Consider the following 16052-nt stretch of genomic DNA (forward strand, 5'->3'; position numbering starts at 1 on the left):
AAATGAATCAATGAATGAATGATGAATATCTAGTTGTTGTAAAAATTAAATGTGACAAAGCTAGCCTTCCTTCCAAAGTGTGCAGATGTTGAAAAGGAAGTGATGTCTCAAAATTTAACTTAATGTGAATTCCCTCCATTCGCTCTTTCCTTCCTTTGTCTTATATTCATCTTTTAGTTCTTTTATCTAATATTTATTGAAAGCCTCCTATGTTTCTTCTGGGCTAACTCCTGAGGATATATGAAAAATTATTTTCTGCCTTCAAGGGGCTTACAGTCTAAAGAGGAGAGAGTCTTTTAAAAAATTACAATATGCAAGTTAACTGCTGAAATAGAGAATGAGAACATAGAACAGACACAGCTCAATATCTGCTTGGGGAAGTGACAAAAGATTTCATAAAGGAGATAGCATTTGAGCCGAGCCCTGAAGATGGAATTGTTTCTCAGGCCAAGAGCTGAGTAATGCTCCTGACAACCTGTGCCCACATTTCAGGTCTACCTGTATGCAGCTGTGCACATTGGATAAGTTCCCTAACTTTTCATGGCCTTGGTTTCTTCATTTGTTGAGTTAGCTCATGGGGTTTCGGCAAATATTCAGTGAGATAATGCTGCTAAAGTGCTAAACATCAATCCAATAAATGAACAATACATCTTAGGATACTGCTGCCTGGGTCAGAGCTGAGAAGTGAAATTGGCTGTTATTGGTTTTTTATAATCTCAAAGGGGGACCCCAAACACAATGCCTCTCTTCCCTACCTGGGTTCAGGATAATTTGAGAAAAATTTAAAAGACTAAATCTGAGGCCACAATGTCAACTTTTTAAAGGCAACAGCTAAATTGGAGAATAAGGCAGGAACAAGGAGAAAGACCTGGAAGGGCACCCAGACTGGGCAGATCGGAGCATGGTAGCCTCCCAAACAGAAGTCTGCTCAGGAGAGACTCTGAGCATGGAACAGCAGAGGAAAATTCTGGCCAGCTCACTGCCAAGACAGAAAAGGGAGGAGCAAAACTGAGCTTGCCCAGTTGTACTAGGGCGAGGGACTCCCCAAAGCAGAGTAAAGGAATAGATCATGGTCTGAATATGCCTAGGAAATTACTTCCTTGTAGAAACCATGGGGAGGGGGACAGGGTCTGGGACAGAAGCCACCCTTAACATAGTTTTACTAGGGCAGGGAAAAGATACAGAGATGTCCATGAGGCTTGAGAGGCAGCCAGGGGCTAGATCATAAAGAGCCCCACATGCCAGATGAGGCAAAGGAGCTGAGGGTGAAATGTGCTGAAAGGAAAGGAAGAGGGACTGACTAGGAATACTGATTGGATTGCCAAAGAGAGTGCAAATTTGTCTGGCATTGGATAGCATACATACATAGTGGCACTGATCTTCATACTTACAGAAGAGAAGGCTTGCTGCATGGTTTCACTGATCATGAGTAAGTTGAAGATGCTGGCCAGGAAGCGGGATCTGGGCAAGTGAGGACAGAAATGAAAGCAGTAAGTGATGGATATTCTTGGACATGCTTCATGAATCCAGGAACCAGAAGACAATCAGTTCAGAAGAGAAGGTAAAATTTGAGTAAGGGAGGGACCAACTCAAATTGGTTGAGAATAGAGAGTAGCATGTTGGAGTTTCAGATTTTCAGAGATGGAAGATGCTCTGGAAGATTCTCTGTACAAGGTGTGGCTCAAGAGGAGAAGAGGCAAAGGTCATTAGGGTTGAGGAGGTCAGTGCTGGAGAGTCAGCAGCAAGAAAAAGGGATACAGGAAAGAAACAAAAACAAGACAATCTTTAAAATAGCAAAACCACTGCCAAAAAATTGCTTGAGAATAACCTACCCTGTTTATACAAAAATGGGAACCATAGAAACATAAAGATTTTCATGGTTATAGAATACAGGCTTTGCAACAATTATGAAGTCCATTTCTCCCCTGCTAAGTTCTATTTGGACTTCTCTTCAAAAGAAGCGTGTGCTAGGCCACAAACCTGAGCAGTAAAACCTTCAAAAAATGTGTACAATCTTCGATAATTGACTTAATTCTAATTTACCTGAGATACTCCCTCTCCCTGTCAAAGCATACAAATCAGAGAAGTGTCTCCTCCTAATCTGTAAATCCATAGGGTATGTCAGAAGCTCTCTGCAAACCAAGCAACAAATGGCTTGTATGTGTGAGAGAGAAATGGAATCTCTTCCAAATACACAGAACCAAATAGCATCAATTACAGCAGCTGATATTTGATTATAACTATTTTCCAATATACTTCTGAGATCTCTTCATTTGCATTTGCTAAGCATTTGCAATTAGCCAATGAAAGATTTGGAGTTCAGCTTGTTGAAAAAATAAAAATGAACTGAGGCCAATATGATGGAGTGGTACAGCAATTCCATTTCACAATGCTGAATATTTTCAGAAATTATATGGCCAAGGCAGCTTTCTCCAGAAATGCCCTTTATTAAAATCAGATGGCATATGTCCACTTTTGTTGCGGTATTCAGGCATCTTAGACAACTCTACAAATATGCCAGGAAAAAAACATAGGAAGCAAACAGGGTAAAGTAATTCTGCTGAATCATGAGCTTTCGTCTAAGCAATAGGTTCATTGCCAGGAGGGATCCTTGAGAATGCCAACCTTCATTGTGGTGATCTAGAAAGAAAGAGCTTTGAAAATAGACTTCCTTTCCCCTTTTAGATTTCCCTGTCAAGATACATAAAAGAATCCAAACTAATAAACACACACACACACACACAAAACCCAAGTTAGGTTAACTAGGACAGACCCAACCTTGAGTTCAGAGAGCTTTCTAATGCATTCCACCTGCCTTTCCAAAGAACAATGTTTTCAGGATATGTTGACTGCAAAAGAGGCGTGGTCCCAGAGAGTAAGATAATCATATGGTAGCTAAAATGGCACATCATGGAAATTTAGCTCAACATTGAAAACATCACTCTTAATAAATTGCTCCATAGCCAAGACACTGAATTTCTGAAAACAAAAACAAAGCATGCTTTTCATCATGAGATCATCATGCTGTTTAACTCTCAGGAAAAAAGTAACCAATAGTAAGGTGAGGACATGGAGCAGGCAGTCCCTTGAAGATCTTAATAATCTGGTCCCACTTTTCCTATCTAAATTTAGCATCCTGTGGATCCCCTTCACCCCAGCAGGTGCACATTTCCTTCTCTCATCTTCCCCATCCTTCCCCACCACTCCACATTCCTCCCTAACACACACAGGCTCTGATCATGCCTACGTTCACCTACACTGCTCCCATTATCCCTTCTCACCATTCCTGCAGATCCTTCAAGGCCCAATTCATGCTTTGTTCTCCATGAAGTCTTCTCTAATGGCACTAGCCAACACCAATCTCTTCCTCTTACTATCCCTCCCATTTAATATCTAAACTTAGGATAAAAATTTTTTTAAAGGCTTGATATTAAGGGTTAATGCCAACTGCTAGCATGCTTGGAGTTGTATCATGAAGATTCTGAGGTTACTTCTGAGCTCAAGAATGCCATGACCTTTTAAAAAGCAATGACAGTGGCAGTGGTAGGGGAGGAGGGAATGGGACAGTGAGTGACTAGTATTTACTAACTCTGGTCTAAGCCATCCATCTCAACAGTAGCTTGTATTGGAACTTAATTTTACACTGTCTCATATTTTCCAATTGTATTAGTTCCATGTTATTTGGGCCATTTTACAAGATTTTCAAATTTTGAAGGGGTAGACTATTGATGTTATTGAGAAATGACATAAAAGATTTCATTGAGAGTTACAACTGGCCATTCAGAAGGGCCTCTCAAGGTAGCATTCCCTTCTCTGGATCAGTTTGAAAGGTCCCAAAAGATGTTTTCAGGTAAGCACCCAAGAGTGATAGATTTCCTGATGTGTTTTCTAAGAGACCAATATATAAACCATATTACTAATTTACCAATTTGCAACTGGAGACATTCCTATCCAGAAACTATACGCTGGAGGGGGACATTGGGTATTTTTTTTTAAGATTTACTTTATTTCTCTCCGCCCCCCCCACCCTGCCAGTTGTCTGTTCTCTGTGTCCATTTGCTGCATGTTCTTATTTGTCCACTTCTGTTGTTGTCAGCGGCACAGGAATCTGTTTCTTTAGTTGCATCATCTTGTTACTCTCCTTGTGTGCGGCACCATTCCTGGGCAGGCTGCACTTTCTTTTCGCGCTGGGCGGCTCTCCTTATGGGGTGCACTCCTTGCGCATGGGGCTCCCCTACACGGGGGACACCCCTGTGTGGCAGGGCACTCCTTGCGTGCATCAGCACTGCACACAGGCCAGGTCCACATGGGTCAAGGAGGCCCGGGGTTTGAACTGCGGACCTCGCATGTGGTAGGCAGACGCCCTATCCATTGGGCCAAGTCCGCTTCCCGGGTTTTTTTTTTTAATGCTCTCCAGGTGATTCTAATGTGTGCCAGAGTTGAGAAACCTCTGATCTATAGGTTGCAAGCTTTATCTGTGAGAAAATAAAAGGAGGTCTGACACATCAAGATGATGCAACAAAAAAGAGACACAGAGGACAGAGAATGAGGACTGCAGCAGACCAGGGAGTTGAGGTGGCGCAAGAGAATGATCGCCTCTCTCCTACTCTGGAAGGTCCCAGAATCAGTTCCCAGAGTAACCCAGTGAGAATACAAGCAGATCCAGAAGAACGCACAGCGAATGGACACAGCAAGCAGACAAATGGAGGGAAGGGGGAGAGGTAAATAAACAAATCCTAAAAAAAAAAAAAAAAGAGGTCTTACCCAGCTTCGTCATTTATTCATTCAATAAATGAACCTTCAATAAAGGTCTTTTTAAAAAGCCTACTCTGCAACAGATACTGTATTTGATCCTAAGGATACAGAGATAAATCCGTTTTCTAGGGGAGACAGGAAAGGTTAGGCTACAGTATGACAGTTTTGTATTGGGGGGCTAGAAGGCGGAGCTCCTAATTCAGTTTGGCTGAGTCGAGGGGAGGCCAGAATTGAGTTATGAAGCTGACCAGGCCGAGAAGGGGTGACCTGGAAAGTCCACACACAGGCAGAACAGGAGAAAGCATGGTCTTTCCTCCCTGTTTCTTCCCAGTAGTCTATCCTGGATTATTTCAGCTAAGTGTGTCCTTGCAGGAATATGCTAAAGCTTGTTAGGGAAAAGGGCTGGCAGAGGCAGGAAGCTTCCAGAAACTGACAGGGTTGGGTAGGGCTTGGAAGGGTGCTGTGGTCTTGCATTGTGGAGGCAGGAATGCCCATGGGCTGGGTGGAAAGGGAGTAGGGGTAGGAGAATAGGATGCATTGTGGCTCCCAATAAATAGTAACAGTACTCAACTTAGAGGGTTGTTGTATAAAGCACTTAGAACAGGAGATAGCATCTCTTAAGCATTTATGCAACGTTAGATGTTATGATTATTATTTACATCTTTCCCCCAATACTTCTGAATACCTTAGAAATATCATTTCCATATTAATGCAATAGCCCTAACGGAATAATAAGTAATATATAATAAAACAATTATATAATAACAAATAATGGAATAAAGCTCATATTGATTTTTTTTAAACCTTTAAAGATTATTCTAAATCCAGGAATACCAAGAAGCATCTCACTTGGGATGGCATATGGTGTGAATTCCTCCAGTTTTTTTCTCTGCACTGTACCTGTGAAGCCGGAAGGCTCTGGATTCCTCTAGGTTCCCGGCTATCTCACATAAGAGAATTTAAGAACATACCAGTTTAGTTAGGCCAGTAAAAAGAGTTGATTGAGAAATGAAAGAAAAGGGCACACTCAGAGGAGAGTGCCGGCTACCTCCAGGCAAAGTGGAGCACCTGGGGTCAGGGGCTTCTTCCTTCCTGCTTTCCTAACGCTGGGGAGGGCCCCAGTTGTCTGCGGTTCTGATTGGTTGACTTTCCATCCCCACCTCTTAGCTCTCTGGGGACGAATGAGGAGGCCCTTTGTTTGGGGTTATCTGGGACCAATCGGGAGACCTGTTTGGAGTTATCCCGGGCTTCCTAACTGGGCCTTGGACCAGTGTCTCAGCAGGGTCTTTGGGCTTTGACCTTGGTAGCAGCCTTCCCTCAGGGGGTTTTCAGGCTGGGTCTCACAGCCCCACAGCCATGATCTCGGTTGGATCCCAGCTGGGACTTTTCTCTCCTCTTTTCCTTATACTAATTTATCTTACCTGGGAATGAACTCGACTCCTGGTTGAACGCTTACTTTTATTTTTTACTCATCAGACTATATATATTGTACCTATGGGCTGTACATTTGTATGTGAATGTAGCAGGTGAAGCCCCCATTGCCTCAGGCCTTCACCTGGAGAAGCTGTAGTCACAGTCCCTTCGCAAATTCATTTCCACTGGCAACCCCCTCCCCCACGGCCACCCATCAACCTAAACCTGTGAGTTGGTGATCCCCATATGGGATTTCCAGCCCTTTGCAAAAGGTGAGGCCTGATGGACAACCACTGCCCAAGGCGTGGCCCCCAGTGATTCACCAAGTTGGCAGCTTGCCCAGTCCTCCCCTACTGCCCTCGGGGGTGGGGGGGTCGGGGGATCACGACACCCTATCAGAGTGAAGGAGAAGACTTTGCTTCGCTGTTGTTTCCAAATTAAATATCAGACTCGTGGGAAGGTACCTTTCCCTGAAAGACGTGCCTGTAAAAAGGTTTGGCTGCCTTTCAGAATATAGCCTCAAGACATGAATAGGAGGAATTTTATATATATATATTTAAAGTTTTAACTCGCCTCAAAGGGCACCAAATTCCCAGGATCGAGGAGGCAGTTTGCACCAGTCTGGGAGAGAGGAGCCGCCGCTGCCCGGGCCTGTCAAGCGTCCGGGAGCCCGCGCACCCCGCGCCCTGGACTAGAATCTCTCTCCCCTCTCCTCCCCCGTTGCTGTACGAGGTATTGAGTGACCGGCTGCGACCAGCCAGCGCTGCCGCGTTTCCTTCCCCTCCCACCGCCCTTCTCCTTCCCATCCCGCTTCCTCCCCGGCCCGGCCCAGCTAACAGGCGGACCAGCCGGCGGCGACAGCCCCTCCAGCAGGGCACTGTCGGGACGTGTCGAGGCCAAGCGTTCCCAGTGTGAGGACGCAGGGGGGAGGGAGAGCAGGGAGAAACAGGAATGCCAGTGTGTTACAGGGCGCCGGCAGGCCACCTCGCTGGAGGGAGACGCCGTCCTTTCCCCAGGGGGCGCCTTCCAGGCAGCGGGGCTGGACGCGGGCTCTAGAAATGTACGAGAAAAAAATTTTTAAAAAAATAAAAGAAAAGAAATGGACAACCTTTAAAGGCGGTGGCGGGAGTTGTTTACAGTCCTCCTCTTGACAGATGCCCTAGTGTTTAAGAGTCAGAGCTGCCCGGTTCCTGCTGGAAAAGCTGAGGCAACTCTGTGACTTGCCCAGGGTCACACACCAAGCTTGGGACAGAAATAACTCTGACTCCTCCTTCCTGGTTCTGAGAAGCACACGACATTGCCCTTATTGTTGTACTATCATTCAAATCTGAATCATGTAAATTGCTCCTAAATAGTAGGCCTACCCTGATCTGTAACCGCCGTGTGACTTTTAACTGCCAGACAAACCAGGCAAACCCCTGAATATGGAATTAAAGGGGTGCTAAAGTGTTTGAACCCTCAACTTTTAAACGGCTCAACTTTTTAAAATGAATTTGAAATGTCACCTCCAGTTTGTTTTTTATGGGACTGAAAGGCGCTTGTGATTCGAATGCCCTTCAGAAAGTCATTTGGGGTCAATCTCATATTTCTACGCAATCTTCGTAATCTCCTTTTCATGCCCATGAAGTTTCCGTCTCACTTTGGTGTTTAAAGCTTCCCTTTAAATCTTCGGTAGGCAGCTATGGAATGGGGGCGAGTGGGAGGGAGCCCTGGTCAGGAAAGCACCCGGGCATATAAATAAAGATCTACACGGGGCTGGCCACGTGCTGTGCTCAGGAAAGAAAGTAAATTCCACCTGGCAAATTGTTCTAACTGATTCATTTGTGTATGCAGAGACGCCACCTACCTGGCTTGCAGGTATTCAGGTAAATGACAGGTGGGCGGGATCTACTGACTGTTTCAATCGCTAAGGTCCCAGCAATGCTTTATCTGTCAAGGCTTCCGTGATGTCACACGTTTCCTGCTCGCCACCGACCAATACCCTCCTCCTTCCTTCAGGCACCTGTACTTTGAGGTAGAGTTGGTCACAGCTCCCGGCTGCCCGGTTCCTTGCTGGATTCACCCACAGAGATGAGAGCTCCCCTGTAGCTACTGCTTTGAGAGTCCCAGACAGACACTTGAAAAAGGTGAGTTGAAACCTCCTGTTTTTTCTTTCTTGGCATTTAGATCACTGGCCCCTGAGGGATCTGAACCGGGAATTTGAATGAAAGATACAAGTTGAATGGGCCTTTGCCCCAGCGGGAGAAGCTGGTTTGAGAGGGAAGAGAAGAGGGATACCTTAACCTTTCGGTTGCACAGAAAGTCCTCCCCAGGCAGATATTTAATCCTTTTTGTTTCTCCTTATCATTAATCCAGACTCTGCTTGTCTGCAAAGTTGATCTGAGTTTTTAAAACCCTGGAGAGAAGTGGAGTGGCGATGTTTTTGAAACTTAGCTCGAAGGTGCAGACCTGTTCAGCCCCTTTAATGGAGGCTGGGAGGGCCAGCGCCAGCTCAAGTTCAGTCCAGAGTTGCTTGTTTTGTGCATTCATCTCACCAAAGGCAATTTGGATCTACACCACTGAGCTGTCCCGAGATTTTTTTTCCCCTGAAATTTACCTCAACAGGTAAATTTTCTTGCCCTACCCTGAAGCCTTCCACTCCAGTTTTCCTTCTGCTTTCTTTCCTTAAAAAAAAAGTCTAGCATTTTCTTTGCTCTTTGTTGAACTCTCTTTGTGACATCACCCTGCAGTCTGGACTAGAATTGTTTACATTCAGATCTGGACTGGTTGCCTGCTGACCTTAGCTTAAAGATCATTCCTTCACTGACACAACTTCAGGTTTAATGTTTAAGTTTTTGTACCCTTCCCCTGCCTGCATTCCCACTTTTTTCCTCTCTTTTTCCTTTTAACAGCAATTATACAGAGGAGCCTGTTCTGCCAGGACCTGATATTTTTTAAAAAGTAATTTTACCACTAGGATCCATATTTGTTTTCTCAGTCGTGATCTTACAGCTTCTATGATTTCTGTTCTTGACAACTCAATAGCCACACTTTACACTCAATACTGTTCTTTAGAGAAAGAAAAGAAACCATCTCCAAACCAGACTCCTCTTGGTATAAGTTTGCAAACTTGAGGGAAGAAATAAACCTGTGAGACATTTCATTCTGGTTCCTTCATCAGCTGTTTTTCTGAGATTTCAGTTAGTAAATGTTTGCAAGGAAATAATCTGTTAGGAATTATGCTCATATTCATCCACCCAGAAATTCAAAGCACATGTAAATTCTCCACGAGTATAAATTGAAACAAGCTGAGAAACTTTTTCCTTCAGAATATCTTCTCACTGCTGAAAACCAGCTCTGGCAATATCTTTTCTACTCCTTGCAGGCCTGTATTGTTCTCCTTTAATGGACGGTTGTGCCTTTTTACCCCCCCGAGTTTGTGTGCTTGGGGGGTGGCTATTGCTTGTTCCTTACTACAGTTCTCACTTTTTTAGAGTTTCATCTACAGAGGAGAGGAAAAAAAATCCTATACCCTGAACCTCCCAGATAAAAATGTGTCACTAAAGTCACAAACCTATCCAGAGGAAGGTTTCATTCCTTCTGGTTTACCATAGTTCATTAGTTGTTGGCACAATAGTTAATTTATAGTTAAATAATTTCATCACTGTATGTCTGTATCTCTGCCTATTAAAGGAACAAGTTGTGGACAGTAACCCACAATATATAAAAAAGGAAAAAAATTACAGAGCCTGGAATTCAGAGTTATGTTATCTCAGCCAGCCTTTGGTCTGTTGGGTAATTTGTGCGTGTGTACGGCCCAAAGGGGTGAAAAGACCCCGTGTGGTTCCCTGCCTGTAGTAACTCCATCCTTGGGTCCCAGTGGCAACAGGCCTGATGGAAAAGAAGGACCATCTCTTTCACTGACATCCTTGGACAAGTTACTTAACTTTTATGATCTTCAGTTTCTGATCACAAACTGGAAATGATAATCCCTACTATACAGTGTGGTTGTGAGATGTACATTAGGTAAAGTATGAAGCTGCCAATGTCTGGTGCTGAGTGGATGTCAGATAAACGCAAAGTTCTCCCTTCCTAAGGGAATTTTCCTGGGTTGCTCAGAAGAGATAGTCCCACCCTAACGAGATAAAGGAGCTTATGTAATTGCAAGTGTTAGGAACCGCTATAGTTCTTGTTATAGTTATTAATTGTAAGTAATTAACTGCCATGTTAACAGTTCCCAGAAATGAACTAGGCAGGAGGCAAGAGAAGGCTTGAACTATGTCATTAAACAAACCAGGCAAATTTGTCTCAGCGAGCCTCCCAGGCAAAGTTTTCAGGAGGTGCTGCCCACTGCTGTTACTCCTTCCTTTCTCTGCCTTGAGGTTGCATCCCATGACAGGCCGACCAAATGCAGTTCTCCGCAGGCTTTGAGCAGAAAGGTCCTGTTGTCATAAACTGTAATCTGAGTTGGCCGGGAGCCCTTTCTGCCTTCAGTTATGCTATCTACAGGGCAGACCTCGTGCTTGGTCTCCTCCAGTCTTGCAGATAAAACGCCCTTCGCCATAGCCTGGGCAAGCTCCTGTGCCAAGTCACAAGGAGGAAGAAGAAGAGGCAGCCGGCACGGATGTACTGTGTACTGTGGGTCTGCACGCCCTTCTAATGGAATATCCTGAGTCCTTCAATGACCTTGAGTCATTGCATAAGAGCAGGGAGTGTTTCCAGGCTTCTCCAGGCCTCCCACCCTCCCAAAGGGAGGGAGCAAGGTAGCATCCTAGTTAATGGTGGACCATGAGTTCTTAACCCCGAGCCTGGTGCTTGCTTATTTGGGAGATCCTGAGAAAGAACCATGACTTCCAAAAAAACAAAAACCCTAAAATAGTGTACTTCACAAGACCCCTCAGCCCTGTAGCAGCAACCACATGGGCTGCCGACATGCCTAGGTGAGTAGGTCAGAAGTAGGGGGGGCATTGCCTCACCGGGAAATAGCAATGTATTGGTTTAATACTACTTCCTTTAGAATAGTGGTTAAGAGCGGGTCCCTGGTGTCAGACTGCCTGGGTTCTAAACGCAGTTCTACCATGTATTAGCCATGTGATTAGGGCAGTTTATTTACTCGCTCCTTATCTCAGCTGGAAAAGAGAGTTATGATGAAGATCTGTTCAGTGTTTGAAACAGTACCTGGCACAATGTTAGCTATTACCAGTATTGTTTTCTTGAAAGGAATCATAGTGGATAGATTCAAACAGACCCGGTTTTGAGACCCAGTTCTGCTCTGTAATTACTAGCCTAAATAAATTACCTAATACTTCTTTGCCTCAGTTTCATCATCTCTAAAGTGGGAATACCTAGCAAACTCAGTGCTGTGTGAGGATTAATTAACCATTAATTAACAACTGAAATGGTTACATTAAAGTGCCTGGCATATAATAAGTGCTCAGTAAATGTTAACTATTATATTATAGAAAACCTTTGTTATATTTGTTACAATTTGGCTCATTAGACCACCCAGCAGTCAGGATGTAATAATTACAGAAATACTATTAAATTGAGACCATAGACACTTTGAGCAAAACAAATTTGCCAAAAGGACCCCAAGGGTTTAAACAGAAAACCCATTAAAAAATATCTTGTTTCTCTTGGAGTTCCAGAGTAAGGCAGCTGCCAGTTGAAAGCCTCATCAATGCAGACCTGTGAGCAGTCAGATTCCGTAATGTGAATAAATAGTGGATCCTCCTGAAGCAGTGATCCCTGGCTTTACCTCTCAGTGTCTTTTTCCCCTTGACCTTTTTATATTTGAGTTCCTTACAAAGTAGACAACATTGGGTCTGCTAGGATTTTGATAACTTGAAAGGCCGTTCTGTGAGATGTTGCCGAGGGAAGATATGCAGGGAGGCGCTAAAATTTATCCCCCTCATTGCCTCACTATTCATGGCCTTCCTGGGAGTATGTAACTATCACTGATAGTTATGTGCTGGCATTACCTAGACTCACTTTTATGTGGATGCCAAATTTATTGCCATCTGACAGTACCTTCAAAGTATCAAAGACTTTTCAATATTATTTAGAAAGAAGGTTGCTTCACTCTTTCTAGGTTATGGTATTTAACCAACTACTACTCCCGAAGAATAAGGGTTAACATTAAAACCGTAACAGCTGCTAAGTACAGGAAGTTGTGCTGAGTTGAAATCAGAAACAGAAAGATATTGGTTGTCTCCTGTAAAGCTTTTACATTCCCCATTTCCTCTTATTTTTTTTTTTTAAGCAGCATGAGTGACCTATTGGTTACTTGCACAGAGACATATTTCAGATAAGTATAAGGAAGAACTTCCTAAAAATTAAATTGTCCAAAAACAGTAGGAAGAAGGTTGCCTTTTGAGGTACTGAATTCCCTGTCACTAAAATAATTGTTTTTTGTCATAGTTAGTGACTGGTACAGAGTACATATTTGCTGGATGAATGAATAAGTGAATGACAGAGGATTTGTGTTTCTTTAGCAGTACCTATACTCAGCTGTAAAATTAAGATTATGCCACTAATTACTTGGTTTACTTTAAAGATTAAGTGGGAAAATATATGTAAAGTCCTCAGCTTTTGTACTGGTGAACTACTCAGTAAATAATCTATTTTATCTTATATTTTAAAAAGGAGGGGAGAGGGGGGGTTCTTGCTTCAGCTAGATGGTAGACAAGATAACTTCCAAATTTCAGGTTTGCCAATTTTATGATATTCTGTTCATTTCCATTCCCTTCATCCCTGCCCTTCTTCCTCTGCCTTTCTAAAGAACTTCTCCCCACTCCTCCAGGGAGCCATGTTCCTGGGCACGGTGCGTTGACTAGAACACTTCTAACAGTGGTCGTAGGTTCTACCCAATTAATCAGAGACTCTTTTTTCACATCATGAATTTGACTTGGAATGTGTGGATTTTCATTCCACCATTATTGCCAAGTGACTCTATTTGCTTCTTGTGTTTGATGCATTTGTCAGAGGGACACAAAAGACTTCACCAACGGCAGAGTATAAACTCTCCAAGAATTTCCTTTAATCGCCTCTTGGCATAGTGCTTGGCAACAACAGATGCATGATGATGAGGCCTAAATATGCCACTGCTGTCTGTTGAGATGATTTACATAACTTGCTTATGACTACTTTGGTCAGTCACGTGGCCTCTTTTGAAAAGAACGCTGTATACTTAGGCTCAAGCATATTCACATTAATACATGAGTCACCTAATGTCTTCAAACTCCTCATTATGTGTTATTGTTATATAATACTTACATCTTTGACAACACACACAGCCATCTTATCTGTGGCCTTTTCTTCCTGTCAGGCTATTGCAAATTTGTGCTAGGAGTCATTTCTGAAGATGTCTGTCTTCTGATTTATTAATGTATTAAAAGGGCATTATTACATTTTTAGGGCATTATTACATTACATTAGGTAGGTCTCTGTCCTTAACTACGTAGCAGTCTAAGTGGCAGCCACCCCACGGGTGGCTATATTCTATATCACTATGCCACGTAGAGAAATGTTGGAACAGCTCATTGGTGATGTTTGCCCCATTCCTGGGGAATATCCCTGGAAATGTCTGCCTCCTCCAAATGACCTGCATACACAGGCTTCTGTCAGTATTTGTGGAGACATTTCTTGTTCACTTGGAGGTTGGAACCTTGGACAAAATATAGTCCAGGAGAGTTAGAACTGGCAGCCTTTACCACTACCATTAGTTATTTCTGTTTTCAAGGCACATGCATTGTTTTCTGTAAAGACTCACTGAGCACTGAGTTCTTCCAGTCAGGAGAGTGAAGCAACTACTAAAACAAATAAGTAAAGGTCATCTAAGTTGCATTAGTAGACAAGTAGTATCCTGATTAAGGAAACAATTGCTCCCCTGAACCCTGACCCAAACTGGGTAAATTTTGCTTTCAGGTGCCATGTTTTCAAAGGGACTTTAGTGAACTAGAGGGCCTCTGGGGTGGGACCCTTTCCTACCACCCGGACTACCCAGGAAGACAATTGGAAGAACAAGGCACAAAAAAAAAAAAAGAAAAAGACCAGGGAGAGACCACCAGCACAGTCTTTAATTTTGGGGGAAGTGATTTTGAACAATGTTACACTGAAAGACAGAACAAGACCTGAAGGTCAAAGTGACCTGAAGGTCAAAGTAACCAGAAGGAAGAGTTGAGGTGTTTGAACTGTTGAGCTCCCCGTCAATGGAAGTGTTTTAAGCTGAGGGTATAGGTCATTCCTCAGGGATGCTGAAAAGAAGATTCCTCCACTTAGCGAGAATATAAGGTCTTTACCCAATTCAGAATCTTGTAATTTTTAAATAAAATTAAAAATAACACCAAAATACAAATCATCATATAAAAGCAACAAACCTCAGTGTGTCTATTCCTCATCCTGGATTGATGAACTTGTTCTTCCCACATCTTGCTTTCTTCCCACTTGTCCAAATCCCATTTGTCTTTCATGATTCTTTCCAAGGACTATCTATTCCATGAACTTTCCTGGCTGCTTTGGGCCACACTAGACTTCTCCTTGTTCCTTCTCCTCCAAAGTGTCTCTGGTTCCTACTTTGGGAAGCTATACTCATTGCCATTTATTCTGCATTCTCTTACAGTGTTTTAACTTTTTTTTTTCCCTATATATAAGTTTCATTTTCATAATTAGACTTAATCTCATTGAAGATGAAATTGAATTAAGGCAATGTCACACATATAATAGGTGGTCAGTGGACACCTGTTAGAACTGAAACAGCAGAAAAATGTTGAGAATTCAAGTATTTTCTTCATCTTTCCTTCCCCCATAAATCTTGACTATCTGTTAAAAAACCATAAGCACTTCCTGACATTGTTTTCAGCTTCGTGTGGAAGAATACCAGCTGACTTTCTTTCCATGCTTCTCCTCTGACATCAGCCCATCCTAGGAGCCTAAGGTGACTGACTATTCAAGAGCATGAAGACTATTCAAGTGCAAGACTCTCTGCCTTCATTTTTATTGCTTGCAGGAATAAGGTCCCTTTGACCCTGTTTATAAACCAAGAAATGGAAGGACAGCTTTTTGGTATAGAGTTCTTGTAAGCAAACTAAGTATGAAAGGCACACATGATGCCCCTGTCAGGTGGTGCCATGCTCCTCTCTAACCTGCCTGTGCAATGCCTGCCTGACATGGGTCTAATTGGCTAGCCACTTGGGACTCTCTTCTGTTAACTGCTTCCCCTTGTTTTTCCCACTTTCTGAATATCTATGTTCTCAGTTATTGTCTCCAGATGTATTACCTTGTCCCCCTTTAGTTCAAATCTCCTTTAATTTCATGACCATTTTTTGGACCTCTCAAAAGACCGTTTCTATTCTTTTTCTGTCCTTTCTAGTGTTGGCAACACTATGCAGACTAGTATCATTCCCAGTTTTCATTAATAAGTAGTTTACTCCCTCTTTTGAGATCATTGATTTAGAAGTTAAGCAGGAGCAGAGCTACCCCCAACTTGGCAGCAGCCCACAAGCACCTGCCCTCCCTCGTCTCCCTTTCCTCTTCAATTTATGCTTAACCCTCCTTCTCCCCACCCCCCATGACCCTGACTTCAACAGAAGCTCTTAGTTAAGAGAAGCTCTTAGTTTTATTCCATGTGTGACTTTTTATTCAAGTTATCAAAGCACCTAATTCCTCCCTATTATGCATGAGTCCATAAGCTAAGGAATAGCCCACAGAGCTTTTGTCCATCCTCTTGTGTATGTCAGTTCACAACTGGTATTTATTTAAAAACTGGTGTCACATTTTTGACACCCCCAAGTGTCATTAAATTTTTCAAAATTAAAAAATATAATTGTCAAAATACTTTGTTTAGTAGAGGAAGACAGAATTTGTCCTAACTTTTACAATGCTCCCTGTAACCCCCAATGATCTAA

General features: G+C 43.0%; 1 protein-coding gene across 5 annotated transcripts in view; it reads left to right on the top strand.

Annotated features, from left to right (window-relative positions):
• Nucleotides 1–16052, top strand: part of LNX1 (ligand of numb-protein X 1) — a 223285-nt gene that overhangs the window by 75506 nt on the left and 131727 nt on the right. For 4 of the 5 annotated variants that reach the window (XM_004460613.5, XM_004460616.5, XM_004460618.5 and 1 more), the window contains one exon: nucleotides 8167–8294. The gene's annotated coding sequence lies outside the window, so the exon portion shown is untranslated. Of the gene's footprint in view, nucleotides 1–6755; nucleotides 6901–8166; nucleotides 8295–16052 lie in introns of those variants that run through there. The other variant, XM_058298561.2, reaches the window with a different exon arrangement.

This window comes from Dasypus novemcinctus, chromosome 1 (genome assembly GCF_030445035.2).
Source record: "Dasypus novemcinctus isolate mDasNov1 chromosome 1, mDasNov1.1.hap2, whole genome shotgun sequence".
Lineage (NCBI taxonomy): Eukaryota > Metazoa > Chordata > Mammalia > Cingulata > Dasypodidae > Dasypus > Dasypus novemcinctus.